Source organism: Onychostruthus taczanowskii, unplaced genomic scaffold (genome assembly GCF_017590055.1).
Source record: "Onychostruthus taczanowskii isolate IOZ18803 unplaced genomic scaffold, ASM1759005v1 scaffold31, whole genome shotgun sequence".
Classification (NCBI taxonomy): Eukaryota; Metazoa; Chordata; class Aves; order Passeriformes; family Passeridae; genus Onychostruthus; species Onychostruthus taczanowskii.
This window is the reverse complement of record NW_024500461.1, coordinates 4,741,772-4,769,111: the sequence shown is the minus strand read 5'-3', so window position 1 is coordinate 4,769,111 and position 27,340 is coordinate 4,741,772. Positions and strand designations below refer to the sequence as shown.

The 27,340-nt window shown below is 38.3% G+C and overlaps 1 long non-coding RNA gene across 1 annotated transcript; it reads right to left on the bottom strand.

The window, feature by feature from the left end:
• Positions 1 to 13,302: 13,302 nt before the first annotated feature.
• Positions 13,303 to 26,389, bottom strand: LOC121338667. The gene is made up of 6 exons (XR_005953063.1): positions 26,294 to 26,389; positions 24,143 to 24,212; positions 22,877 to 22,983; positions 16,651 to 16,756; positions 14,560 to 14,861; positions 13,303 to 13,722 (listed from the first exon to the last, which is right to left on the bottom strand). It is a non-coding gene; the product is annotated as an uncharacterized LOC121338667 (long non-coding RNA).
• Positions 26,390 to 27,340: the final 951 nt, after the last annotated feature.

The following is a 27,340-nucleotide window of genomic DNA, read 5'->3' as shown; positions in this document are numbered from 1 at the left end:
AAGGAAGTTGAAGCCAAAGATTTCTCTAATCTCAGGGGAAAAGAAAAAAATATCCTAACCAAAAAAAAAAAAAAAAAAAATTAAAAAAAAAAAAAATCTACATTATCTGTAGCTGCAAAACTGATCAAAACCTCCTGAAGGCCTGAATCTGAGGCCTAAGTCACAAGAATTAACAGTATTCCAGATATTTCTCTTAAAACTTTGTTAGCCAGCTAGAATTGGCTAACTCTAGACATTGACAAATTGCATGTTGCAAAGCAAAGAGAAGGGCCAGAGTCTCCCCTGAAGTTTGTAGAAATCTCAGATTCCTCCACTAAAATTTAGGACTCTTTTATGGGAATGATAGGCCTGACACCTGAAACTTAGGATATATCACAATGGATTTTTTAGATAATTTGTCATCTAGTGGATGCCTCTTTTAGGATTCTGCCCAAGCAATTAAAATTTGGCGTCTGCGGCATTTAGGTGCTTTGCAAATCCTACTGGGTGCATCTATCAGCACCAAAGTTGCCTATGTAACTTTGACCATGGGTCTGTATCAGAGGACAAAACTTTGTTAATGTCCAGACCCAGTGAAATAGATTAAAAATCAGAATTGTTTATGATAAGTCCCAGTTAAATTCACTATCTAAGGAAGATACACACATGTTTATTGTTTTTATTTGGTTGAAAACACAAAGTATCTTTTTGTCCAGAAAAATGCATGAGGCTCTCCATAGAAATAAACATAGCATCTGGAACATTGTCTTTTTGCTGTGCTTTAACACCACCCTGCAGCAAGCACTGGTGTGGAAAAGGAAGGATACCTGGGACTTCCTATACAGAAGTTTCTGATTGGCTGTTCCACCTGCCCACCAGCAATTACCATAATTTAAAAGCCTTCAAGGATTTAAGACTCTCTTATTTTCCCACTGAGCTCAACATCTTGCAGTGAGACCTAAAGCACCACGAGAAGGACAAATGGCACAAAATCATTCCAGCAGCTTGCAGTATGTACACTATGGGTTGTTCTCTCAGGAACGGATAGCTTCTTCATGCCATAAGTGCCATAAATAGAGATGCATTCCCTAGAAGCTGTAAACACTTATACATGAGTCTAAAGAGATCTGTCTGTGGATGTTTGTGTCAATAAAGGGAGATCTCTGAAAAGTCTACAGACCATGAACTTCAAGGCAATGTATGCAGGACCAGATGAACATTTAAATTATGGTAACCAAGAATATGTGATGTCTCTGTTGTCATCTTTTTACATTGAAATTTTCTGCAGCTGAAAAGGGAGATTTATCCCAAATCAGCGAAAACAGAGAGCTCCACATTTCTTACCTTTGTTATCCATTCTACTTCTGAAACCCTGTGTGTTTCACCAGCTAGACTATAACAGAGCTTTGAGATTTGGGTGTTTTGTTTGAGGGGAGTAAGGGAGAAAGTTGTGAGTTTTTTGCTTTGAGGGGAGTAAGGGAGAATGTTGTGATTTTTTTGCTTTAATGACAAGTTTACCTCTTAGCTTTCTGCACTATCCTCTGCTGGTTTGCTGTTTCAGTAATTTATCTCCTTTGTCATCTTGCACGTTCACCAGTGCAAGATTGATGTCATAAAATTTAAGGGCACTTGTTCACTTGCTCAGCTAGAGCACAGATTTTACAGGAAGAGTAAAGATATCTAAGAGTATAGATATCTAAGAGCTGAATAATAAAATGTCCCTTCATCTGTGTATTTAATTAGCTGCTTTCCTCATGATTACAAAGATCAGTACCAGGAAGAGAGGATCTTTTAGGTCTCAGCAGGTTAACTCCACACCAGAGGATTAGACAGGACTCAAACTGTGATGCTTAGTGTTCTCAGTTCCAGGACAGAAGTGGAATTCAGTACTCATCTATTCTGCTCTGCAGTGAGGTGAGACATTTGTGGAACTGAAAGCTCTGAGTAATTAAAAACCACACAAACAAAAACAAACAAAAAGCATGGAATAATTTTGGATGCATTTTTACAGATTGCTGTGTTTAAAAAGGCAAATACGAATATGTAATAAATGGTAAATTCTTTCCTCCTCCTTGTTATCACTGGCAACTATATTGCTTCGTCATACAACTGCTGCAAAGGCTAATCCTCCACACTTGGAAAATCTTCTTATTCCAACTGCCATGGCCCTGCTGAAGCCAGGGCTTATGTCCCTAAAAATAGGAGCAGGATTACTTAGGTTGCAGTTCACTGAAGTAGTTTAAAGGTTTTCAGATGCGGAGCAAGGAGAGAAAAAATTGTTATTCTAAACTATCAGGCCTCAAAATTACCATTTTAATCAACTTTAATTAAAGACTTCATACAGTCCCTGTACAAAGGCTTCCAGCATGAACGAATTACTATCCCATCATGAAAAGGAACCACCAGTAGGCACTAATTTCAACTCCTTACCTCAAACTTTTCATATCTGCCTCAGAACCTCCTGGCTTTATTTTATTGATTTCAACCTTACAGTGCTGAGTAGGGGCTTTAAGAAGGATTTAGGCACTTGCACCCAGAATTGCAATTCCAGCAATCCCTACTTACACATGGCCTAAACCTGGGCCTTTTGGGAGAAATCAGGCCATGGTGATGTTAAGGGCAGCCAAAGTCAAAGACTCACCTTCCTTCTGAGTCAGGAAACTGAGTCTCAGCTGTATGCTAGGGACAAATAAAAAACAACAAGCTAGAGGCAGAAGAAAGTCCAAAAGTTCAATAGAAGGTATCTGAACATGAAAACAGATCAAAGAATCCAAGCATTTGGAAATTATTAAGTTAAAAGATATTACTGGGTATACTCTACTTTGAGAAGTCAAGGAGGAAGAGATTAAAATTTGTATGGGACTAAGCCATCACCAGGCTTAAGGCCAGGTCTATGCCACCCATGCCTAAGCCCTGTCTAGATTCAGAAACTGGGCCTTCCTCTACCTAGCATTCTTTTGCTACTTAATATTCACTGTTTAATGTGAGGTCTATTTTGGGAGGCTTGGCTGGAGTGTTTCTAAAACAATCTAACAGGAAACAATTTCTTCCAAAAAGTAGTAGGAACCACTCTTTCTTTTCTTGCATAGGATGCAGGAGAACAAATACCCCCCACCACCACCTTTTTTTTTTTTTTTTTTTTTTAAACAAAGTTTCACTCTAGGAGGTTTTCACCCAGGCAGAAGAACCTGTAGTTCAATTCAATCTTCAGATCCAGGAAAGATGGATCTGAGAATAATGTCTCAACTGTGGGAGCTCAGCCTGTTGCAAAGGGCAAGTTATAGTCTTTGACACTGACCCTTCTCTCCACATCCTCTCTCCCCTTTCTCTCCATCCAAGTTGTGTCACTTTACAAAGGGCATTGCTGAATCCAAACAGAAGACAATAGGACAAATAAATATTCTAGTCCAATGTTAAAACATCAGCTTAGGATGAATAAACTTAGAGTTTTGGTGTCTCTGTTGCTGGGACAGTTTTTCTTTAGTATAAAACACAGCAACTGCTCTTTGATACAGAATATTATAACCCAGGACATCTCCTAAGGACCCTGAACCTGGGTGCTCACATCATGCTCTACCTCTTTGTCTCCTTTATTCCCCCAGTAAACTTTGATTCATTTTCACTTGCCTGAATGTTTCAGCTAAGGATGTGAAAGATGTCTCTTCCCATTCTCACCTCAGTGTTCAGGAAACTTACCTTCAAGATGGGAAATATTATTTTGAATCAAAGAAGATACAATAAAAATTTCTCATTCCTCAGAGAGTGTCCTGAAAATCAAACTTTTAAATGAAAGTTTTATTCTGAAAAGTTTTCTTGGCTTTGGATGTGGATGTGGATGAGTACCCAACTTTTATCCCCTTGGGACAGAGTCACAAAACCCATGCATGCAATCTCATGCTCCCTCCACTGTTTAATGCAGTTAGGACATGAAAAAAGAAATGTTTTCTTCTCCTCAAACATCCCAGTGGCCCTGAGAGGATGTTCTGGCATGGCCAGTGCTCTCTGCTCAGCTGGCCAATCCTACTCATTTCTCTATTTTCTTTCTTCCTTTTATTTTTCTGTCCCTCTCAGATATTTCTTTCTTACATAATTGCACACAGTAATTGCACAGCAAAGCAGCTCCCCTGCTCAGAGCACACTGCACTCCCTTCACTGGAAGATAAGTCTCAGCTTTCTCTCAGGGAAGGAAGGTTACAGGCCCTGGGCATCAAGGAGACAGAAGACTCCTTTCTTCTCTGCCTGTGTGAGAACCAGCATCTTCTCACTTTCATTTGTCAGCTTGGTGCTTCTCTGCTGCATAGCCCAAGGTGTCCCTCAGTTGCAATGAAAGTTTTCATGGCAAGGCTTACAACCCCCTGCACACACTGCACATGAAGGTGAGGTACCAAATCCCCTGCTTCCATCCTCTTTCAGGAGAGGTACCTACAGGCTAGGCACTCTACTTACTAAATTACAGGTTTTTTGCTTCTGCTCTGCCACATTCCCTCTTCCTAACCTTCAGCACAGGTAATAGTAGCTGGAAAATATTCCAATGTGCAACTTTTTTTCTTTTATATGTTTGGCTGTTGGTTCAGGGTTTCTCCTCAGATACAACTGTGAGTAGGACTTCTGAGTCTCCTTTCTGTGTACCTTGGTTAAACACCAGTATAGACTTTATCCAAAAGAAGCCTTTGGTGGCAAGCAGTAGTGGATGGGAATACCTCTGCTGAGTGCATAATTGCAAGTAGGCTCATTCAGGGGATTGTTTTCCCACTGGCCCAGAAGAGTGAAGGCACTGTGCTCTAACTGTAAAATTCAGTTTTATTGTTCCTCACAAACCTTGTCCATCATGTCAACCAGCCAAAAAAAAAACCCAAAAAAGCAGAGTTCCTCAGCTAAACATGAGCTGCTCCAGCTGGACAGATGGTGTCCCTTCCACAGCCAATGTTTCCACCTTCCTCTCTGCTGCACTCCGCCTTTCTGCCATGTTTGCATAATCTGATTCCCACCATAACTGACAGGGCAGTAGGGAAGGTCTCAGTCACTGGAGGGACTGGCTGGAAAATGTAACCCATGGATTGGCAGCAAGGCAGGAATGCTCAACTGGGAACCCAGTAGGCATAAAGATATAAATAGAGCCATGCTTTGGTCCAGATCAGGTCTGCTTCAGGAACCCTATCCTTGAACAGTGAACAAATACATGACTTCAGTTTCCACAGCTATCTGCACCTGGCAACTGTCAGGAGCACAGCCTGTAGAGCAAACTCAAATATATTTTGCCAAAGATTTAGCAAACCTGCTATGGAAGTGCTATAAATGCCTTATTATAAAAAAAAAGCCACTAAGTATTAGAGCAAATAATCTCTCTCCTGTAACTTTAATCAATTCTAGCAACTTCTTTCCTTCAGGTAAAGATTTCTTTAAATTATATTCTTTGTGTCAATTTCCTCATATAAATAATGCTAAAGAACTGAGGACACTTTCTAATAAATCAGTGTCATAATAATAAAGTAGTGATCCGACAAATTTCTTAAAACAAAACCTTCCTATATGGAGTTTTTCTCATTTATTTCCAAATAAAATATTTTACAAGTTAGACAATGGATCATAAAACATTTCTATTACAATTTAGTTAGATATGCCCTCAACACAGCTGAAAGCTCCACCAGATAAATTCTTTATTTCTTTTTTTTTTTTTAAATCCACAAACTTAGCATGTATTGTGGATTTTGTGTTTTGATATTTATTACACTGAATGGAAGTGAAAAATGTTTAATATCTACTTATTTAAATCAAACCTCATCCTATTCCAGCTGCTTCATATAGTTCTCTTCCTGTCTTCACCAAACAGATTACTGTAGTTTGACTGTGTGCAGTATTTGTTATACACTGTGTGACTACAGAAAACATCTCAGGTTTTGGGTTTTTTTCCTTGTTCTCCATGTGCTGTTTCTTTTATTTTGGTCACTTGATATTGTTCCTGGTTTTGTCAACCAAGCTGAGTCTTCTGGGACCTGTTGATGTCACAGTGATCTGTGACCTTATAGAACAACAAATAATGGATTCACGTGGGATGGCCAAGTGCTCACAATATAATCTGATGAAGTTTTTCACTTCAATAATTACCTTCTAAAATGCAGTAGCAGATTTCCATTTTGATCCAACAAACCTCTCAAGCAGGGAATGCAGTTCCTTCAATATTCTGAAGTGTCTAGGGATTGTGCTTAAGACATTTGATATGGAAATCTCCCCTCTATATCTTCTAAGGCGTCATGAGAAGTGGTTTTTTTCTCTCTCTCTCGTAGCCTTCTACTTCAATTACTCAGGTTTTCCTCATTGACAAACTGCATTGCTGATGCTATTCTGACACATGTACCTGAAAGGCACTCCTTGAATAAGCAGTAGCTCCATTGCAGATGCACACAACTGGCTACTCAAACATACATATAAATATATGTACAACCTCTCCTTGTGGTTCCTACATGGTTTATCAGCAGAGGTCATGGGCCAGCCACTGGATCCCTTCAAGTGATCTCTTGCAGCTTTTAGATCTGATTGTAAAATTACTGTCTGCTTAAAACTTAAAACTCTGCTCAAAATCATTATATACTTACAGAAGTACATTTGGCAGTGATGGACTCAGTTGAGATATGTACCACAGGTTTCTTGGGTGATTTGCAAGCCATATATATACTCTTGCCCTGCATTTTTACCACAATTTTAACATCTAAACAAACAACAACAAAATCAAACAAAGAAAACAAAAAAACTCGAACCTACCCCACATGAACTATCTTTTGTGACAGGGATTTGAACTCTGTGGGAAATGCATAGCTTCTGTGCATACCAGCTATGTATTTGCCTACAAAAGGCCAAAACTCTTTTAGAGTCTCCAGATGCTGTGGTAGCACAGACAGTAATTTACACTTCATACCAAGGATTTTGAACTTCTAAACTGTTAGATTTCTCAGCTTTCACAGGCTGAGAGAGAAGGGGTGAAAAACAAATGTTCTAACAAATTTTCCAGATCTTTTCTGATAATTCTAAGACTTTAGCACTATGATAAATACCAAGTGTCTTTTTTGCTCTTCAAACTGCTGACAAGAATGGCCAAAATTATGTTTCTGCACACTCAAAATTTCTTTCATCCCACTCCAAAACAATGGCTAAAATTTGTCCTTTCACTATTTTTCAGTCTCTGTAAGCTATCTCAGGCTACATGCTGAGCCAAAGAGTTAATTCTTGGATTCTCAGTTGATAGAATGTCTTACACTCTCCTGCTGTTCATTATATTTTCCATACAGTTTTATTCAACATCCACCTATAAACCCCCCCTTGCTTTTTTTTCCTTTTCCACACACCCTGCAAATCTGCTGAGAAGTGACCATCTGGTCAACAGGGTCAATCTCCAGCCTGATTCAGAACCAGAAATCATATTATATGCTCTTTTTCAGGAAACATGATCTAATCATGGGACAGAAAGTGATGCTAGGGGCTATCTAATTTATCACTCTGTCCAAAAGTAAGATTAATTTGTTTTATGATGCTTGAAATAGATGTTTGTCTAGCAAGTTCTAAGAGATCTCCAATAATGAAACTGATAGAGTCTTGCCAAGAAATCTCTCCTGTTCTTTGAAGGGATACTAATGAAATACATAAAGTAAAGCCTAACCTGATGATTTATAAGCGAATGATTAAGTTATCAGATTGGTTCTATGCAATTTCCAGTCCTCTCTGACACCATGAAAATGTGCTTGTGTTCCACAAGGAGCAGGTGTACAAATCGAAGATGCAGAGGCCATACTTTTACATTTAAGCGATATCTAGGAGAAATACTAACCATATAAATTTTCCTAAAAGAATTATCTAGTTCTATTCCACTAGTTAAAATATTAAAACATTCATCAATATGAGGAGATGTAGACCCCCCTTTGGATTTACCATAGCTGGGCAAAGAAAAAAGGTAGAAAATAATATTTTTCTATCTTTTCACTGTTCCAAAATATTTATTCATCTATTTGACCTGAAGATCACTTACAGTAAGAAAATGATGTTTTTACATTAAGTATAGGTATGAAAATTCTTGACTGGATCTAGTACAGTTTTCATGCTGTTCATGGAGGACAGATCAGGCTCTAAAAATGAAACAGCAGTGAAAAACAATACTATTCATTCTATAAATTTTGAATAAATCTCAGTAAACCAACTTTATTGTAAAAGGTATATGCATCTTACATATACAGAGCAAAACAACTTCTGTAATTTTCTTTTGCTTGAAACAGCTTTAAACCTGAAAGAGGAAGAAATCAAACAAACCAACAAATCATATGGAGATGTTGTCATATGGTATCCTTACTATTCTGGTAGATGTTTAACAACAATTAAGCATCTGCTGGTCAGTTCCATGAATATCTTTTCAGAATGGAAGGACAGATTGAGAAAATTCTCATAATCTCACACATTAAAACTGACCAGGAAACATAATTTTTTCTCTGAGGCTCAATCAACTCTTTATCTACTTCTCCTACACTCAGTGTAGCCATGTGTTATGGTACATGTTTGTATGAGCATCTCAACATGTCCTCACAATCACAGTACTATGTAACTGAAGCTTACCATGCTTTGGAGAGCAACAAAATTTGGCATTTCAAGTATTGTGGTTTGCATACTGATATCTGGGCTAACAAATATATTTCATTAAAATTAACCATAAAAATAATGGTGAATGACTTAAAAATATAAACAATTCAGGGAAAATTGTTTCTGCAGAAAATCTTTCTCTACTCATGTAAAATTCAACATGCATAGTTCCTTTGTTTCTTCTCCTTTTCATTTTTTCAGAGGATTTCAGATTTTCTTCCTTCTCTAATGACAGGCATTTAATTTGAAATGCAACAAGACCTCTTCAAATCTAAAGTCATAAAACTGAAGATAGCATTTGCCCACCTAGACACATTTTTATAGTAAGAGCTATTTGCCTTCTCACATCTTTAGGTGAGATTGACTTTATACAGTACTCTGAAGAGTATACATACATTTGTCCTGAAAATATTGATTTCAGTGTCCTGAAAATAGTGACTAATCTACAAGACTGTTTTTGTATTTGAAGAAGTTATTCAGAATGCCTTTGTGTGCAGAAGCTGAGTAGAAAGCAATAAATACTACACCTTTATTTAACTTAGAAAGCTGTAAAGTAAAACTAATATAGTGAGTAGATGGGAAAGAAAAGTACAGTGCTCTTTTGCAGACTTTTGACAGCAGTAAATGCTAATAGTAGGGCAGTTAGAAATGGCAGCTCCTTGTGATGTTATTTTGTACGTGGTATCCCAAGTACAAGAAAGAATAAATTCACTGAAGAAAAAAATGGTCTTTTATTTCTGGTGTATTTACCAGTTTAAATCCTGCTGTGCTGCTGTCCGAGTTTCTCTACTCCCCCGGGCAGGGAGGAGGTCGCACCGGCTGAGCTGAAGGCACGGCAGCCGACAGCCGGGGGGGGCACTCCCTAGATGCGCCGGGGCGTCCCGGGAGCGCCTCAGCAAGGGGCAGCAGGGAGCAGCAGGCAGGCGAAGTAGAAGAATGAAGAGAGGGTCCCTCCTCGGGGGTAAAATCCAGAGCCTTTTATTACTCCAGTGCACCAGCCGGCAGGGACCACGAGGCAGGAATACAGCAGCTTATAAAGGGGGTGGAAACATGACACATTGACCAATGAGGGAGAACTGGGGAGTGAACAAACTCGTGAGAAACATGCCGGCTAGCCAGTAGGGAATGTGACAGGGAGGGACCCTTGTTCCCGATCCAATCACCCACCGAAGAAAGGAGAACTTTCTGGAATATGGGAAGGAGACAGTGGGTGATGGACAGAACTTGGGGAGGGATTGACAGAAAGTAACCAGGGAAACAGGGGAGGAGAGAACGAATTGACACTCTCAGAGAGAGAGGTTCCAGGGCAGGGGGAGAGGGGGATCCCAGGACCGAACCATTATAGCTTTAGGGGGTAACAGAACACACCAAATGAATCCTGCACCACAACAAAATCCTTTCCTCTTGCATTATGTTATTGTTGAGTGGCTGTCATTTAGTTTTCATCAACTCTTTAAACTTTCCCAACCAAATAGCTTGCTATTTAAAATTCTAAAACTCAGCTTATAAATCTTGAATGTTTTCAAATTATTCTGGTGGTATAACAAAAACTTAAATGTTTTGGACATTGCAGAGAGAAAAAGATTTGAAATCTGGTGCTTTTTGGAAAATATTTAGTAAATTGAGTCCTTTTTTCTTAGATGTTAAAAGTATCAGATTAATGTTCTTAAACCACATTGTACCTCCTCTTGTGCTCATACAGAGGTAGGACTTGGTTACTTTGACAGGTATATATTTTTAGAAGACATTTCCCAGGCCAAAACTTTTGCCTATTCCTCTCCTTTCTCACAAGAACTGTTAGAATTAATTTTGCTTTTCATTGACTGAACTCAGAACCTTAACAGAGGCTGGAGAAAATCAGAACTTTTAAATTAACTTAGAAAGATCTTGTCCGTGGCTTCTCTGTTAATGCAGACCATCTCCAGATCACACTTAAGTCTTTCTAATCTTATCTGGTGCCTACAGTGTCTTATGGGATGACTGAACTAGTACAGATATCCTCATCTTTGTAAACTATTCTCTTTCTTATACCCAGGAACATGATTCCAGGGCCCATCACTGCTTGGATAGCTATAAATACATAGTTCTGGGACACAATGCAGCAGTGAGAGGCAGATCCTCCTTTAGGGGTTGAACTGTGCAGCTAGCTAGGTGAAGTTCAGAAGACCTTGTTGTGTAAAAACAGTTCCAGTTCATAGCCACGCCATTCACATCCAGTTGGTGTGAGGATGGTTCTTCCTCTCACTATCCTTTTCATGCTTTGCTTTCAAATTCAAATCAAGAGGTCTTGCTCTGTCTCCATGCTCCAAAGCTCAAACCTAATCTGAGTGTTCAGAATCAGCACTCTGGAGAGCTTTGAATGGGCTGGAGATACCTCTAAACAAGACTGGCTACCATTGTACTTAAAGGTCTAAGACTCTTGGAGCTAAAAATCACGTAATTGGAGAAAACTAGTAGAAATATTTCCCCTGCAAAAAGCTGCAAATTCAGTTTTCTGCAGGAATATGCAGTTCTGTCAGAGTTTTGATCAAAATAAGACAGCCTAGGAGAAGATCTGACACATTCACCCACCTCTCTGCTTCTCCCTTCCTGCTCCACCGAGTGCCCCAGCTGTATGCCACAGACTTCTATGGATGCCCTGGCATATTTTCCCCAAATTGCCCATCTGATATATTCCTGTAAGAGTAAGACTTCCAAAGTTTCCTGCTCCTCACTCTCCCTTTAAAATGTCTCTGAGAGTTGGCTAAGCCCACAGTTCCTCTAGCTAGTTGCTCCTTTCTCAACCAGTCGTGCCCCTTCCGTATCCCAGTACAGGCTGGAGAAACACCCAGACCTGACTGTGCTGGATACATCTGCATTTAGGAGAGCCTGAATTCAATTTTGGAGTCTCAGTTCACTTGAAAATATTATCTTAAACAGAATATATTTCCTAATTCAAAATGAGTGGAGAAGTTAAATTATATTATTTTTCCTGACCACTTGCAATTTGGTCTCTGTTGCTAACCTAGAGGGAGGACTAGCTTGGTGATTCATACCAGGAAAATAACTCTTTAAAGTACATTTTGTACTGAAAAGAATTAGGATAACCTTTAATTTATAGTATGAATCACCAAAAGGCATATTTTACAGCTAGTGCATCATACTTCCACTGTGTGGTCTCCTGGATAGGAGGGGTGCCTCGTGCTTGCCTGTGTCAGCAGGTTCATTATCTATGATGGCACATTGTGACTGCTGTGCTTGCCCTGGGATTGACCCCCTCCTCTCATCTGACAGCCACCAAGCTCTGCCACGTGGCAGAAAAAGGCTGTCAGATTTGCTCCAGGCCACAGAAGAGAAGATGCCCTGGTCATCTGCCGCCTTGGGGGTATTTCCATCTGTGTAGTGAGGTGAAATGTCTGCACAGGCAAGGACAGACAGGAGCCACTCCTGGCTGCTGGCAGCCTTCGCCAGAGAGAAGGAAATCCTAGTTCAGATCCACAAGCTGGCACCTAAAAACTGGAGTTCATGGTGCTTTTACTCCCTTGTGGATCTAACCCTGAGGGATCACTGGTCAGCACACCTGTTACAACAGCTGCTCTTGGCTATATCCAGTTTCAGAAGTCCTTGAAAGCCTCTGGAGTGTTTTGAGAAGCAAACGATGACATGGGCTCCTTTGTGGAAGTCCCCTCCAGCTGGCCAGTTATGTCATCACTGTGCATGCCTGCGTGCAGTGTGACTGCACCAGCCCTGGACTTAAAGGACCCCTGTAGGGGGTGACTCATTTTACCAGTCTGGGAAGGGAGGATAATTCTCCCCATATCTGGTCAGCACACTTGTCAGTCTATGAATGTGTATAAATTATGTTTTTTCCCTTCCGTTATATCTTTCCCTGGGATTTTTTTCTCTAACAATCAGAAAGTATCCCTGCTCTGCCTTGCTATTCTTTCCACGTAGGGTTACCACGCATTTAACTACCAGCAACTCTCTTTATTCATGCCCAGATTTATCTGCATCAGCACTGCTGAATTGTTATACTAATTACTGAAGAGCTCTTTTTTGTTGATTTTAAAATCTTGTAAATGGAGATAAAATATGATTGATAGATAGATAGATAGAGAAAAGCCTTAATGAAAAAAATATTGTAGCTTCATTAGGTAATCTGCTGCAATGCATCCTAGCCTCCCCTACAGCACAATGCAAGAGCTGAGCCAGCATTCTGATTTATAAGGAAATAATCCACTTGCCCAGTTCTACTTGCTTGATGCATTCACTCTTGTACTCACTAGTCCTGTAGTTTTATCCTACTTGCCTGGCAGCTGCACCATGTTATTCAAAGCATTACATGACACTTGTGGGGAAAAAACAAGTTAGAATCATGAGCTGTCCATCTTTCAGGCTAAAAGGATTTCATTCATTACAGGATGCAAACAAGAGGTGAGAATTCAACAATTTATTGACTCACCTATTACTTATTGGTTGCTACAATTTTGAGGAATTTTTTAATACATTTTGGGAAGTTTTTTATTTGCTTTTAGAGAGACTAAACAATCAAACTTTAACATTTCCAAAGTCCTACAATCCCCATGCAGCACAGTGGCAGGATGACCACTGTGTCTCCTGACACCAAGTAAGACAAATGCTGCAGTTATCAAAACCACAGCAAATCAATTGGCTGTTTATGTGTTCCTGTTCCCTCTTCGCAGTAGCCAGACTAGCATCCAGCTGAGATAACTGCTTTCTACACGCCGTTGGGAAGTCATTCTTCAGTTATAGTAAGTTAGAAAAGGCCAAAAATGTAAATTAAATAGTCCTTTTATTGCCAGCATTCCAAACAAAGTGAAGTTTAACAGCACTGAGACACACCCGCTGTTATCTGCAATTTCAGCGGTAAGACTAGCAGTTCTGGAACAGAGAAATAATTTACCTCAGTCTTCCATGAGTCCTGTATTCTCTTCCAGAAAAGTGTTTTAGCTAAACCATTAGGGTTCCAGATAAAACCTTGAGGTGGTTTCCCCTGTGGACAGTGTATAATTGTCCTTGCAAAACATCTGCATACTTCCTTCAAAATATTTTGGCGATGTTTGTTTGTAACAATAACTGCAGTAGGAGTGAACAAACTCGAGGTCATGCAGAAGTCCAAAAGAGCTGAAAAGGCAGAAACATAGTGCATGAATAAACAGCTAGAATATGATCAACATCTAAGTTTGACACAATTTAAGGACTGCTAATTCAGATGGTATTTATAGGGGTTCTACCTGCATGAATATGCATAGAAAAATTTTTAATTACTAGGTTTGCTCTTCATAAAAATTCATCAAGTCTGTCACACTGTGGTACAATTTTGTTCTGTTCAGTTTCTGTTCAGTCAGTGAGATATCAAAGGCTTATTTGTGAACAAGATAGGAAACTCAAGCAGCCAGGGTCTAAGCCAATAGTTCTACCATGGATTCGAATAAACTTAAGGTAAAACATTCATCTGTGTCTACTTGAGAGCACATCCCTTGAATCCACTTCGGCAGCAAGAATTAAGTGAAATAGGTGCCTGCCGTGCCAGGGGGCTGATAAAGGCTGAGCTGAAGAGCAGAGCCAGACGTGAAGTTGATTCCCAGCAATTAAAATGGCACTTAGCATCCTGTGAATAGGTACTCCCACAAAAAAAATTCACTGACACCAATTCATGCACCCTTACAAAGGTGTCTAGTATTGTCACCAAAACTGTGGCAAAAGTAGAAACTCTCCAACACTAACAATTTTTTTAGTGTTAGAGAATCAAGGCATTACTTTATTTTGGCCAGGATGTTATTCTGGCCAGGATGTGCAATAGAAATAATTTCATCCATGCATGCTCGGACTGTGCAGTGAAAATCATTCCATCACACATAATTCTTTACCAGACCTTTCATATGTTTATATAGACAAAACCCAAAGAAATTCCTGTTGATTGATCTTAAATTACACAATACTTAGTATTTGTTCTCCTACTGGTTATTGAGCCCTTCGCCTTCGATGCTAATTTGGTCCTCATTCTTTGGTTCTCTTATCCATCTTTTCCCAGACCAGGTGTCTCCAGGGGGTGGTGTTCAGGAATAATGCCCATTAATGGTCGTTATCTCCCGTGTGTCACCTGGCTACTCCCAGTCTCTGTAGATGTTAAACTCATCAGACCTCGCCCAGTGAAGAGTCTTAGGAAGAACTTTCTTAGGAAGAAGACTTAGAAGAAGAACTTCTTAGAAGAAGAACTTTTTAGGAAGAATTCCTTTTCCCCCGGGGCGAAGGCAAAAACCCTGACAAAAATTACAAAGAAAATTTGAAAAGTGTTATCATTTCCAACAGTACCTTGAGTAACCCATCAGGCTATCCTGCCTGTCTCTAGCACACTGTATTTATGTCTGTCAGCCTACTGCACACAGGACATTGCAAATAGTAATAAGTGATGAAGGGTGGGCAGCAGAACTAAGCCTAAAAGGTCATAAAGCTTCTATGGGACACCAGGGTGTCCCTTTGACAGAGACATCAAATTGAGAAATTGCACGATTAAGGCTGCCTGATCAACTTTAATTCAGTTTTTCTTATATGTATATCCATGTGTATGTGGAGATCTACTCTTAAATTATGTTCCTTTTTTCTAGTCCCATTCCTCCAACATGCTCCCAATTCATCTCTTAACTGCTGAGTCCTGCTGTTTCCTTTATCCCCACACTCTTCCTTCTTCCTTACGCCCAGCATCTCACTCAGCTATGGTAGGCATCTGCAGTACCTGCATTTACACAGGGAGCATAATTTTCTGGCAGTTTAGTGGATTTCCAGCATGTTGCTGCAGATGGCATGGGGGAGGAATAGGGGTTTGTTCATTAAAGTAGTCTCTACTGAGCAGACAAAATTTATTCTGAAACCTTCCAGCTTGGCAAGATAGCTGAAAGCAGATTCTTGGTACAAAAGTTCCCTGCTACCCCTTAGCTAGTCCTTGCCTCATACAGGAAACCTAATGCTGATGAGAATGTTTCCAGCATGGGCTGAAGAACCTGCCTTCCTGAAGACATGCCTCTTTTTGGAAGCATCTGAATAGAAATAAAAATAAAACAGCCCATGGCACTTTTGAACATAAATATGACAAGCCGTGACTATTCTTAAGTGAATACCAGAAATTTGATCTTTCTGGAAGTGTCACACAAAATTCAATTTTAATTGTGCTACCAGACAAGTCTCTAAGAATGCAAGTAAATATTTTACATTGAGAGCCACAAAACATTGTCTAATATACTAATATGTCCCATTTAAATACATTTCCTATTATGCAATTCAAATATTAAAATTCCTTTTTGTTAAGGTCTGAAATGGGTACACAGTAGTGTATGGGGAACAAAGCATGCAAGTACTGAAATATCTGCATTATGGCAATGTATATGTAGCTAGAGGGGCTGATCGTGAAGGAAATGGCAGTCTAGCTGACTGACACCTTCCATTCAATTCTCTGAGAGCAAGAGAGACAGTAGTACAAAAATTGATATAAGATAAAGGTTCTAGACCTATATACATCAAGGACCTCTTTTGGAACTGGGCTAACACAATAGGAGCACACCTGTGTGTACTTAAAAGTAAAGTTTGGTCCTTTGTATGTAACATGAATGATATTTTTTCTTGCCAGGTATTGAACTGCTTTAAATAATGAAGAGTGTTTTATGTAACATTTGCTGGGAAACAGCCAGTATTTTGTTCTCTCTCCAAACCCTCAGTCCCATGTCCCTGCCCAGGAACAAATGTTTGTGTCTCAAGTCAACAATCCAGGCATATTTTTCTGCTAACTTTTGTCTTTATCTGAGAAAATGGTTGCACCTTTGCTACTGGATCCCCTGTCACACTTGGCCTTTTTTTGTCCAATTAAACACCTACATGCTCCATAGGTATGTTCATGCTCTCAGGGTCTTAGTTCTTGTTACTCTCCTCCCACAAATATAGTTTGACTCTACTGTTTTAACCATGTCAGGTCTCTTTTCTGCATCACCTCCTTTTGCTCAGTCCCAGCAACTTACCAGTGTTCACTGCTAATGTCCCAGGTAGCTTATGTTACCTTACCTATAGCTGTTCACTCATTATGAGGACATCAGCTTTTATCTTCAGCCAACTCAACTTTCAGCTTCTTAGATGACAGCAATGATGCAATTACGTAGATCCCATACAACTGCAGTGCAAAATTATTCAAAAGATAAAATAAAAGACATAAGAAAGACAAAGAAAAATAGAAGTTTCGTTCCTTATGCCCCTGCAACAGAATCTCTATTCTCAACTATAGATTTTTAATTAATATTGTTGCTCTTTAACTACCTCTTAATTGTTTAACAACCTGTTAAACTATCTGTACTTTCCAGTGCCAGTAAGAGCTTTGATGAACATTTCTGCGAGATCCTCTTGATGGCTTTCCAGCAACTATACTATTATAATAGACTGGAGCAATATATGGGATCCCTTGTTCCAGTCTGAGCAAAACGTACACCTTAAAAATACAACAATATTGACTGTCTTGCTGCAATTAATAAATTCAATGTACTAGCATTTAGGAGTATTATAAAACAAGTGCTTCTTTCAACACTTTTAAAATTGAATTTAGTTAAAGATCTCTGCCAGTCTTTAAAAGGCACTGTCCTGTTTCACATAGCCCCGACACCTGATTTTAAAGAATCATTTCAAGCTCTTTCTAAACTTGAATATTTTTTTCTTTGAAGACTGGTATGAATCATGCTTCTCCATTGTTATGGTCCTCCTTCTATGGGATGTGCTTACTGAAATGCTGAGTCAGATTTTCAGCAGCAGAATATATATATTGCTTTACTAACTTTCAAGGTGCCAGGCTAACCTATGCAAGGGGCCCAGGTTTCAATTTTATCCCATCATAGGAAAAACATACATCAGCGTTTCTTTCCTTGGTACTTTTGGGCCACAGTAGTGACAGCTTGTGATTTTCAACCTCGTTTGATTTCTACAAGATATTCCTGTCACATAAATATTAATTGTCTGTGCAAACAGGAAGATACCTGTTTATGCTGAGTACATACTATCACTGAAATACTTCCTAGGCCTGGGTTTTTCCCTCTGAACCAGATGCAATTCCTTTTCAGTGATTTAATTGCTTCCTTTCCATTTAATTACTTTGAAGATTAACTGCAGGCAAGTGTATTCCAATAATAGGCTCATCTACAAAGAACAGGAAGCTTTCCCTGTGGTCGAGGGAATTCACCACTTCCGACTGCAGCTCAGCTATTTAGCTATCAGGTTTCCCTTTGCCCCTGGGCTTTATGTGTCACCTTGTCTGTTCGAGCATAAGGAAATGTCATGGGATGAACTGTTTATTCTTGAATTCGCTTACAGAGCTCCCGGCAGGAAATAGAAAACTCCTTCTTCTCTTGGGAGCAACAGATGCAAATATCTCAGGTCCGAGTATTAAATTATTAATTATATATCATTAATGTTAATGATATCTAGAAGGCTTTCCATCAATAAGTTTCTGGGGTGAAAAAAAGAGTTAAAACTAGACAGCTTTTTATTTATGCATAATATTATCTGGGTAAAGATCCTTTCTTGGACCTAACATGCATATTGCAAAGTGATTGATTCAATCTGCCTTTCATTGGAGCTACTTCATTTCAAAGCTGGGACTGAGATTGTTGCTTTCTGTATGTAAAAATGACACATTGTGGAAATTTGTTTTCCTCTTTTTATGTGAAGACTGAGTATTATTTTGAAGCAATTTGTGGTTTTGGGATTAAGAGATTTACAATAATTTTTTTTTTTTCTTCAGATTACCTTCACCTTCAGATTTTCTTCACCTAAATCCATCAGAAAATTTTATGCTGAACTAGAGTGCTGTGACTGTGAGCTCCCTACTCCTGACTGACCCCTTGCAAGAACCAAATGCAACACACACATAGCACAGCACCAAAACCTCTTGCACATCTCTTAATTAGAAGGGAAAAAAGACCAGGGAACAATCACAAACAGAATGGCAGAAATTTGCATGTAAAAGAGGCACTCTAACCCCTTCCCTATTCTCTAGCACAATGCTCCCTACTATGTGTACCAAGAGAGGTAAACTGAAAGTGTTCTCTAGCTAATGCTAAAGCAAGTTATGCTACATTGGATTAGGTAAATTTTTTTCTGACAATGCTTGGGATTCTTAGTCAAGAGTGCTTTTCATCCAAAAGTAGTTGTACAAAAAATATTTTTCTACCTCTCAAATTCTAAGAACATTTCTGTTTATAAATGAAAGGTTTATGACTCACTAAATAATCTACATCAAGGGAACATTTTTGCTTTATTTTCTTTTTCTTTTTTTTTAATTGAAACTCAACCAAAGTAATTTGGTCTCCAATTTATTCTCATTAGTAGAAAACTACCCATCTTAAATTCAGTAAAACTGCAAATGAGTTTTCAGATGCTTCCATTTAATCAAATTTTGGAGGTGATTTTTGTTGTCTCTTTTAATCATAGATTTTGTTTCTGCATTTCCTTTTCCACTGCTTGTGGTAGGTGAAAAGAGACATCTCTTTGTCCTACCGTGCTGCCCATTTATTAAAATGTACAACAGTACAGTCACGGAAAATACAGATATGTATGGGAAATAGGAAGGGTTGCATCTAGGTTCTTTTTGTGTGCTACAGCTGGCAGATTAAACAGTTTTATGTAAGAAGGTGGAGAGGTGGCAGGGGAAAAACTTGGCCTGCTTTCCCCAAAAAAAGATTTCTTTTGCAATTAATCCGAAGGAGTGGGATGTTCATCTGCCAGTCTCACCCAAAACTTCTCAAGCTCTGGCTTGGGAAAGGAAGGTTTACCCATAAATGTGACTTTGAACAGCCAGTGCACACAGCTCCTGAGGCTGCTCTCAGGGCTAAATCCATTCTGTAGATCCAAAATGAAAATGTTTGAGGTATTCATCCAAGCAGAGGAAGCACCTGCCAGACCATTCCACAAGCACATGGATTTGGGCTAGCCAGAGCAGATAATACCTCCTGGAGACCCTCCAAGCTAAACCAATGCCAGGCAGGAAATACAGGAAGAAACAAAGAGAGTATTATTATGGGAAATAGAGGAAAAGAGAGAGAACTGAGGTTAATTCATTTAGGAACAGAAGTGAGGTGTTGAGTGTATTTTGACAAGGTGGTATAGACAGTTTGAGGGTAATCAAGTTTATTGTAGTGCTGGGAAGTTCGCAGTCTGATAATAATCCTGGGAAGTCCATAGCGCATTTTGACATATACTTGACTTGTACACCTTCTCCTGTGAGTTTTGAGACAGTAAAAATGCAAAAGGCCTGACTGAGGAAGAGTTTAGGTAAGGACCTGCTGAGGGAAGTGCTGCAGCATGAGTTTGCCCTGTGTTAGACACATGGGACCTAAATGAGGAAAGATTTTCTGGATATCTCAGTTTTGGAGAAGACTCAATCAGGTAGCATGCCCGGTGGGGCTCTTGAGAACCTGCCTCCACACCCAAGTGAAAGATGTGGGAAAGGTTCCACCGCAACCTTAGTATGAATTTGGTTTGAAAGATGACCAAGAACAAGACAGAAGTTCAGGATTTGGTTAGTCCTTGACCTCATAGGACTAGGTTGTTTAGGGAGAGCTACACTGCAGACAGAGAGGAGAGTGGGATTATAATGCCTCTAAATGTTTCTAAAGCCATTGGAGTCACTTGTGCTCTTTCCAGTCTAATGGAGGTAAAACCTCTGCCAATTCTTAGCCAGCAGCTTACAGTTACATATAGCTATAAAAACTAGTCTTCATACACATATTTTTTTACTCCTGTTTTACTCCAAGTGTATTCCTGTTCTTTGGCTAACATATTTGGATACTACACAAATAATTAGAATAAATGTAAAAAAACAATAGTTCACACATAGTACTAACTTAGACGAATCAAGAACTAGCAGTGAAGAGCAGTAGCTGCTACCAGTTCTATCTCATTTATAGCAAAGGAGAGTTTCTGAATGCAATTGTAATAACATGTAAGTATCCAGTCTTACTGAAATGGTGTGCTAATGTCCAATACTGACTCATTAGATAAGTAAAATTCAGATTTACAGTAATGTACAAGAGACAAAATATTCCTTGTTTTATCTACTATGCTGTGTCCTTCCAGCAGAACCAAAAACACAAACTAATTTAATTCATCACAATGCTCTAGAGATTCACATTGGCAATGTTATTTCTGAAAAAATTATGACTTTTCATTAAAGACTTCCAGAGACAGAGGATCCAGTCTTCCCAATCTAGCAAGTGTTCCCTAGAACAGTGTGCCTAGTTAAGTTTATAATTAGAAAACATTTCTAGTAACTTTCCTCTTTTGTGTGTCAATTTAACTCTTTCTTCTTTTCCCATTCTTTGCAGATGCAGAGAAAAAGTATTTTTTCCTTTTGTACCAACAGGAACGGCTTAATATTGTTAAAATTTCTTGCCTAAATGTCCTTCTCTGTCTTTCCTAGGCTTGATATTACCCACTTGTCCAATCTTACTTCTTTGTGGTTTCTACAACTTCTGATCTTGCATGCATCTTGTGAGATATATTTCTGGTTTTTACACCATGAGCTGAATATTCATCTCTAAAAGAACCTGACATTGTTGATTCAGACCCAATATGTGATCCACTGAAGTCTTAAGATCTTTATGAAGACCTTACTTTCTGATATTTACTATCATAATGAATTTGTAGAACTGATGTTTTCTTTACTATCTTGCCCTTTCTCTTAACCTTGCCCCCATTCCTTTTCCACCATGAGTTACATACTATGTTTCCAGTCAATGTCTGCAGACTTTTGTTTTTACTGCTATCCTCCAGCACATTTGGGGTCCTTCCTAGCATTGTGTCAGATACAAAACTAATGAGCATTTTTACTATTCCACCATCTGTTTTGCTAATGAAAACCTTGAACAGAAGCAGATCTAAGGCAGACCCCCCCACAGAGCTTCTCTATGGTGTTGTTTTGTGCCCACAGAATAAAGGCTATGTTTTTCTTACTTCAGACATGAGAATATCAACAGAGACTGAGTCAAAAACTTTGCTCAAGTAAAGGTACATGTGTTCCTCTGCTCCTCATCTGTCCACAGGACCTATTACCCCATCATTGAAAGAGTGAATTGTTTTGCTCTGATTTATTCTTGGCAAATCTATGTTGGCTTCTGGTTCTCTCTCTGTTGTTTTCTAGGTTCTGAAAACTGCTCCAGACTTATTATGTGAATTCAAATTAAACTGATTGATCTTATTCAGTCATCTTTTCCTTTTATTTGTACTCTTCAGATGAATAGGCACTAATCTTTTTCTACTTAATAAAAATCACAGTAGATGGGCTTTAATGTCTTCACAGGCAGAGAAATATGCACTTAACACCAAAACTAGGTATCTATCACACTAGTATTTAAATTGTGGTAAAGTAAAAGCATTTGATTTTCTTTGGTTAAGGCGGATGTACAATATCATTATTTCATCTCCTTTACACCTTGAAAATGCTAATAGGAATAAAACCTTTAATGATATTTTGAAAGCTTTTGAGATCATTCATTTATGACCATTCTAGAGTAGAAATTTTGATTTTGGCCTTGGACTTGGATAAGTGTCTCAATGTGTCTCAGTTCTGTGTCTTCATCAGGGATATTGTACAGGAATGTTTTACAGGTGTAAAGAGTCCAAGATTTTGGAGATGCACAATGAAAACTTTAAACTCCAGATTTTCAGCTTTATCTTTACAACAGGAACAGAACATGAGATCCACACAGTCTAAGTTTGGCAATAGAAGAGTTAGTTGCCTGGACTACAGTAACTATGCAGGCTCTTCTTCTGGGCAATGGAAACAAGCTGACAACTCCTTCCTAAAAGTGGTACAAAGCAGATGAGATCTCTTTTCCACTTTCTCTCATTGGCACTAACACGCGTAGTGCAGATAGATTTTGCCAGCTGCTTTAGGGAGACGTTGAAGAAAGCAAATGATGGATCCCACTGCTCCTTAGTGGAATTGCTGCTGCTGTTATCTCAAGTGTGTGAACCCTCAAGTTACGCTGACGTCCCTGATGGACCAGCCTAGGATTCTGTAAACAGGCCGGTAGAATAAGTAATTTTCTTGCTCTTCATGGTAGCTTCACATGTCAGAGTTCAGGCATACTAATAAGTGAACTTCTGTTGCTCTATGTTAGTTCAGTATATAAGTAAAGAAATTGCATTATGGAGACTTTATTGGAATGGGTGAAATATGTGTCTTATTTCTTCTTTAATGAAGAAGATGGTGTACTCCACAAAAAAAGAACTTTAAAAAGGTGCTTACCAATATTGGTCATACAGACAGAATTTGTTCAGATCAGAAGGGAGCCCAGCATGTCTCTAGACCAATCTCCTTCTCAAAGAAATTGGGGTATACAATTAGTTGAAACCCTGAAGATTTAAAAGAGAAAGACACAAAGCAATGGGACAAATTCTTAATATTTCTGGAGAGAAGTCAATATATAGAAAATGGGACCCAAAAAAAGCTTTCTCTCTGGTCAGAGAGTTCTGTACCTGTTATTTTAGGAACATTAATAAAAATTAGTAAAAAAAAAAAAGAAAAATCCACAATATATGCATACAAAAATTAATTTGGAATGATTTTCAGATTTGATAAACAGTTAGATACATACATGCTTCTTCAAAAAGAACTTTGTTTGTTGGTCTGAATTTTAATGCAACTAACTGTTTCAGAATTTTCTTTCCTTCAGATATAAATAACTGAAAACAAGGCACGAATTTAATTTGGGGTTCCCTAAAATATTTCAGGCAAATGCAAAATAAAAAATAAAAATTAGTTATACGTGTTCGATTTTTTTTTTTTTTTTTTTTTTTCCACTAAGAATATTGCATTGCTTGTTCTGGCCTGAATTTTTAATCCCTTTATCTTTTGTGGTTCAAGCATGAACCAAAACTGCAGTGATTATTCAATTCTAACTAGTGTCATGAGCCAGTCAGAAAAAGAATCTTGGCCAAGATCAGCAATGAGAGGTGTGTAAATTAGGGTCCCAATCAAAGTGGTGTCGGCTCCTCATGATATTTCAGACTTCCATGAACTCACTGACTCTTTTCCTTTCCTTATTGGATCCATGACTTTTTAGAAGATTAGTCAATCAACCAAAATTAATGATAAAGCAACTTTCTTCAGCAGAACCACCTTTTTTCTTGACACATAGTGTTGTCTGTTCACACAGAATTGCAACACTAAGTAAAATGAAAATCAAGCACTTTTTTTCCAGAAATCAATGCGCTTTTTTTGCCAGAATTTTGCATTCTGACATTTAATACACCCGTGTATTAAATGGGTCCATTGAAACTATTTTGGTGACATCTGCATCATCAACTCACTTTTCAGGTCTGTGTTGTGCAAGGTACAGTATGCTGTTTCTAAACAAGTCTCTTTTCAAATTGCAGATGTAAATATATATGTGTATATGTATGTGTGTATATATATATATATATATATACACTTGACATTTAAGCTACATTGCTTTGAACTAAACCATCTGACAGACCTTAATGCTAACAGCTTTAGCACAGCACCGCTTACCTGATTCATATCCAGTAAAGTGGCATGTGTTAGTGGCACAATGCATCTTCTGCCTTATCAGGTCAAACAGCTACTAAGAAAAAAGAACTTCAGTAGGACAAATTCAGTTTTCACTGATATGAATGTAAATTTTACATCACCGAGTGAGAATTATAGGATCTCTGCATTAAGTTGTTATTACTAATGCTACAGGAGATCACGTCGTGATAGCACTGTGTGTAGCCTCTGGAGGAAAATAAAACTGCTAATGCAATTGTCATCATAGTAAATTGTAAACTGCAAAATCTTTCTCTCTTTCATATTATCTGCAGAAAATTAGGTTGGAGAAAGTCATTATTTTTTTTGCTTGCAAAACAACATGGAGATAGAAGTCATGATTACTCTGGGTAAACAGAAATCATATACTAGATTAATCCCATCATTTTCTGTGGATCTATTTTTCTGGGTTTGTATAACCTGATATGCTAGACAGATTTTGGACCACAAAAGAACATGTATAATTGCCTTTTGTCAAGTCCTTTGGGTCGGAAAAAATTTGGTATTAATCTTTCGAATATCTAACTGCAATTTTGTCATTTTCAATACCTGAAAAGAATGGAAATAGATAAAATTTTGTTAGGGAAACAAAATATCTTCTTTTTTTAAAGGATTTTTTTGTCTTTTTGTATTTGGTTCAGAATGAATGGAAAAGGACTCCCCATGCTCAAGTAAGAGATGTGCCTCTTCCAAGCACCTAAGAGAGACACCACGTTCTCCATATTTCATGTGCTGATAACACTCTTCCAACATTGTTTCAACCACTAGACTTCATCCAGGATGATGCTGCAGGTGACTAATTTTATAAATAGCAATAAATTTAGTGACTCTATGATTGTCATATGTCTAGTGACATATGACAATATGATTATCATCAATTGGGCCATCTTGCCTTGAAATGAAACAGATTGTGCTGTGGTCCACACAGTTTGAAGGTGGCCTATTGTGTCATCCAAGTATTTGATTTCCAGAGCAGCATTAAAAAATATTGTATAAAAACCAAACCAGTAGAAAAATGTCTCAGCTGAAGTATATTCTCTCTGCAACCAGAAAAAGAGGGCAGAAGTCTTCTAAGGTATGTGTGAATTATTTAAAAATCTGCAAGTTCTACAGCATTTTCTCGTTAGTTATTCAATCATTAATAAAATTCATAAGTCTCTGCCAGCATCCAATAGGGGACTCTAACTGTATTGAGCAGTCAGAAGCTTGATAATAAAGCAGTCCTACCAAAAGCTAGACGCAGAAGTCCACCTTGAGGTAGGAAATCCATTAATTTGAAGTCCTAATTACTTCCCATTTTTGTAAAATGTTACTGCTCATTGTAGATGGTGAAGAGAAAATGACTTGGAAATTAATTTTTCCCACAGCTCCAGGGATGACCCAATATGATTTCAGATGACTACATATTTGATTCATGGAAAGGAAGGAATCAGCCACAGAGGGCAGATTTTCCAAGATGGGGCAGTACATCAGGATGCCATGGCAGAAGGGAGGGACTATGATTCACTGAGATGTCTGCCCTTCCCAATCTGTTGTTTCACGTGAATGAGAAGCTTAAAAAACTCTTAAGGGGGCCTTTTTAAAAGCAAGATTTGTGGTGGGTGAAGCTTTCAGAAAAGCAAAAACATTAAGGAAAACTTTATAGAAAAGAAATCAAACCAAATAATGACAAAAAGATGGGCTCCGAATTCTAATTATTTTTTTCTTATTATTTTTTCCCAATTCTTATTCCTTGCCTTGTTATCACAAATCAGCACAGAAGTTAGGTTTATTGTGATAGCACAAACAGGCAGACTATCAACACAAATGTGGAAATAAGGGGAAAATGAGATATCTCGACCCAGTCTGTCCATCTCTACTATACCTCTTACTTATGTAAATCTCCTAAATCCTTTATTTTATTAAGGTATTTTAGCATTGCTATGTATATAGAAAATTTATTTTAGCCTTAAAAGCCTATATAACAAATATCTTTATATTTTTTAAGGACTCTACTACCTAATGATCAATCTTAGATATTTTGCAGGGATCTGAAACATTAATCTTGAAGTCATACGAACTTCAGCTCATCTTTGGAAGAGAATGAGAAATAAAAAGGAGAAGAAAACCACAGACCTGGTAAAGAGAATCTGTTCATATTCTGGGATAATTCCTGTTGCTGTCTCTGTAGCATTCAAGTTTATCTGCAGAAAGAAGACAGTAGTTCGTGACTTTAGACCTTCACTGGAGAAATATTCATAGGTATCATTTTACCCTGAGTGAATGGGGTAGCAGATGACTCTTAAATTCCCCAGGAAATTTCCTTGAATGAACTTAAAGGAGAAGAGGGAAGAAGTGAATAACCAGGTATATGCTCTAGAGGTAAAAGCATATTTTCTTTGCCAGCATAGCATGTGGATGGATCACCATGTCCTAGCATAAAACACAAGTTGGATCTCAGGAACATTTAAAAAGTATTTAGTGAGGGGAGGGGTTGGGGAAATCTTCATGTGCCAGAGAGGGAAAAGTTCATAGACTTGCATTATCTCTGCTTTAGTCTACCTATCCCTATTGCAGTGTTGCAAACATAGATTTAAATGCTGTTGCAATTTAATATTTTTTACTTTTCTTCTTAGGAAATTTTCCTTCAATAAGATGTGGGCTTTCTTCTAAATGGGTACTAGGAAATCTAGGATATAAAATGACATGACTATGCTGACAGGCACAATTAGTCACAGTGCATTTGTCAGATCTAAATATATCAATGTTATTTTATTTCATTGCTGATTTTTCCTAAAAGTTTCAGATTATCAAGTCAATTGTGCAGACATGCTAGAGTATGAGACTAGGTGACACAAATTTCTGAAACTTTGATAAATATAGATGAAGCAGAGAGGGATTAATGCCAAATCTAAGCAGATGTGTTAGGAATCAAAGTAGATTGCTGAGGAATGGCACACTAGATGGAGTTTCACTGAGTGTGCAAGGGCACTGTGATGTTTGTGGTACACATAAAGCAGAAGAAACAGCTCCAACACTAGATGGTCTTGTTACTTTTCATTTAGTTCCTGAAAACCTGTCAGTGGGAAAACAAACTGAAATTGTGCCACAGTGTCTTCTTCTCTAACGCAGATATGTTAAAGTTCCCTAAGGACCAAAAATGAGTGTAACTTCTGCAACAGT